We start from the raw sequence: 3620 nt of genomic DNA, 5'->3' as shown, positions 1-3620 counted from the left end.
AACTTTGTATCTATCCCTTCAGCTCAAATCTAAGTACTTCATTCATACATTGCACAATTAATACGAAAAATTTGCAACCTTTATCTTACTATTTGACCTTTTTTTTCTTTTTGGCCGGGGGGGGGGGGGGGGGGGGGGGGGGGGTGGGGGGGGTGGTGGTGTGGGTGTTGGCGGCTTGGGAATGCTGCTCTTAGTTTGAATAGGTGGACTAATGGAATGTTGGAAGTTAAAAATCTGGTCTCGCTTTATGAAGTAAGGTTTCAGGTTGTCCAATAGTTACCTTGTTGAAGTGCAGCATACCCCGTATAATTATAAGGAAGCTATTGTTGAAGTGCTAAAACATGAGGAATTTTGACAGTTTATTTTATTTTATTTTTTGAGAAAGGGGAAAAAAAGATCAAGAGGAGCGAGCCAAATAAGAGTAACGCTAGGGATACATTTTCTCATAACTCGTAATGTGGTGGGTTGTAAGTAATGAAGGTGTGGACCTAGCTACCATTTGACCTTCACTCTTTACAACTCACTATGTGGCTAGCTGTGACAAAAGTTTTAAGACTTTTTATATTCTTGACATTTTCCTTCCACCAAAGAATTTGGGGAGGGAAAAGAAAAATGAATTGCAGGGCTCTCTCTCTCTCTCTCTCTCTCATGGCACCATATTGGCTTTTCAAAACAGTGTTCCCCAAAATCAAATCCCATTTACAAACAGCATAGACAAATACCCAAAATCAATTTAATCACAATACCTAAATCAAAACCAATCTAACGCAAAAACCTTAATTAAATCCAATCCAAGCAAAATAACCAAAACTAAACCATACTTAACACAAATTTAAAAAATAAAAACACAAACTCTACTGATAACGATTTCAGCAATTTGACTGTGCCAGGACGCCAAAAGTTGGCAGTAGGTAGGCTTGACAATGGGTAGCGGCCTAGTAGGCAATCTAACAACTTTTTTGTTCTCGTTTTTTATCGACCACTAGGATTCATAGTCTCAGAGAACACTACCCTAGAGGACATGAATCCATCTGAATCCTTACTAGCAAAACTTCCCTGGCTTACTGCAGTTACTTGGCTGTTGCTCTTTGTTCTTGATAGTTCTCCACTGCAATTAAAAATCCTATCAACACTTTCATTAACATCGGATGTAGGGAAGAGAGGAAGCTCGTCATCATCCTTCATGTCAATTTCTGCCACATCAAGCATGTCATCTTTTTCTTCACACTCTTGCAACTCCAATGCAAACTCAAGACCCCAAACCACGTCATTCATTGATGGTCGTTTGGTTCCATTGACAAGCAAACAACTCACAGTGATCTCGCCAAATTTCTTCAAACATTTTGGTGTAATTTCCCCTTCAAAAATGGATCAACAACTTGATCAAGCTTTCCATTGTGATAGTACTGCAGGACCCACGCTGCTAGGCCTATTGGCTCCTCCTCAGTTGCACGTATGATTGGTGGCCTTCCACACAACACTTCACACAATACCACACCAAAGGAATACACATCAGACTTCACAGTAAGTTGTCGAAAGCGAAAATATTCAGGGTCCAAATATCCGAATGTACCCTTAACCACTGTGCTGACATGAGACTTAGACATAGCGGGACCAAATTTTGACAAACTGAAATCAGACACCTTGGCCAACCATTCCTCGTCTAATAAGATATTTGTCGTTTTCATATCACGATGAATAATAGTGTGTTTTGCGCCTGTATGAAGGTAGTTCAACCCCTGTGCTGCACCAATACAAATCTTGAGTCGTTGCTTCCAAGAAAGTAGCGGATTATTGGTGTTGTAGATATGATCACGGAGGGTCCCATGAGCCATATAATCGTACACGAGTATCATCTCGTTGCTATCGATACAATATCCGATTAGAGAAACAAGATGGCGGTGGCAGAGTTGAGACAACATCTCGATCTCTGTCTTGAACTCTTGCTCTCCCTGTAGAGAAGCGGGCTTTAACCGTTTGATCGCAACAGGGGTTGCCCCACCGTTAATGTATCCTTTATACACGTTACCGAAACCACCAGCACCAACAATGAAAAAGTTGTCAAAATTGTTGGTAGCTTGTTTAATCTCAACAAGTGAAAAGTAACGACACAAAATAGACGGAAGAGTTGAGTCGCAGGACTTTGCTGTGTCAGAGTCTTTGGCTCTCTTGACCAGTCGAAAAATCAAGAATCCGAGAACTGACAATATGGTGAAGCCGGAAATTCCACCACTGACTTTTCTAGCGAGGACAATTATTGTTGTTCTGTTATTCTTTGACTCTGTTGAATTTCTCAACGGAAGTGGGTCGGGGTTGGGTCCGGCTAGATTGCCACTGTACTCGCTTACTTTGAAGATTTCGATACCGTTCAAGATTGCATCATTGTATGTAGTTCTCCAGTCTTCAGGATTTGCTTGTAGGGCAATAGAGAGGTTCAATTTTTTCTCGCTTTCTTTGCCAAACATCGCCACAACGTAATCCTTATATACCAGAACACCTTTACTCCCACTCCATACTATAACGTCGGCTTCTTTCTCAGCGGTTTGATTTGCTATGAAAATAACAAATACTTGGTCATGCCATTCAATAATCTCCGGTTGAAACTCGCAGAAGTGCAGCCTAACAAGGTAATAAAACCCAGAATCTACGGGAAATTCCCAAGTTAGGTTGTACAGCTTATTGACAGCTTTGTACCTCCCCACAGTCCGGGCAGTTAGATAGACAGCTTCCGGTGCAGTGTACGGAGGTATTTTGGTGAACATAAGTTCAATAGTTGAGTTAACAGGTATAACAGATGACATAACATCTGCCAAGTACTTTTCGTCCGGACTCCAGCTCCCAAGCATTCCAGTGTCTTCAGTGGGTGAGATGTAGTTCCCTCCAACATTTACTCTGTACACCGTCTCCAGAGCAGTTCCGTTATCAATGCTGAACATGTACTCCTCGCCGATTAAAGGGAACCTCTTATCATCAGACGGAGTGTAATAGAGATAAGAAGGCATGGACAAAATTTCAATTCCGTTGATAAAAACAAATGAATTGGAATTGCTTGGATTGAAGGTTATGTTCAGCCTCAAATCTTCCATGATGTCAATACAGAACTCTCTAAATATTGCATCATCCGGATCACCATCGGCATCTGCTGTAAGTGAGGCATTGAAGTCTCGAAGAAGGGTAAAAGTTCCAGCTTTGACAGAGAAGAAGGCATTAGAGCGGTCGAAATTGCTGTACGTAGCTGGGTAGAAGTATAGTGGAACGAATTTTTGGCCGGTAGTGAGTGGGAATATGTAGGTGAATGGGGAGACAGACAAGCGGGCAGTGGTATAGGGTACTCGCGAAGCAGATGAGGATTGCTTAACTGAGTTTGTGGCTAGAGAGGCCTGGTTTTGTGATAGTTCTTGAGGGAAGAATTTTGAATTGACATCTCCAGTCCAGGTCCGACCATCTAATGCAGTCGAATTGTCAGAGGAGCCACAGTTAAGGATAATATTATCGACTGGTTTGTAAGGAGACGGAGAGTTAATGGCCAATGTGTTGGACAAGTGGAGCAGCAAGAAGGTGAGGTAAAGAGTTGTGAAAGTTAAACATGGTAGGACTGTGGTGCAAAGATTCGTGTTGCC

General features: G+C 42.0%; 1 pseudogene; it reads right to left on the bottom strand.

Annotated features, from left to right (window-relative positions):
- Nucleotides 1-675: 675 nt before the first annotated feature.
- Nucleotides 676-3620, bottom strand: part of LOC126714410 (receptor-like protein kinase FERONIA) — a 3044-nt pseudogene continuing 99 nt past the window's right edge.

The sequence above is a fragment of the Quercus robur genome, chromosome 2 (genome assembly GCF_932294415.1).
Source record: "Quercus robur chromosome 2, dhQueRobu3.1, whole genome shotgun sequence".
NCBI classification, from domain to species: Eukaryota; Viridiplantae; Streptophyta; class Magnoliopsida; order Fagales; family Fagaceae; genus Quercus; species Quercus robur.
This window is presented reverse-complemented; position numbering and strand designations above follow the sequence as displayed.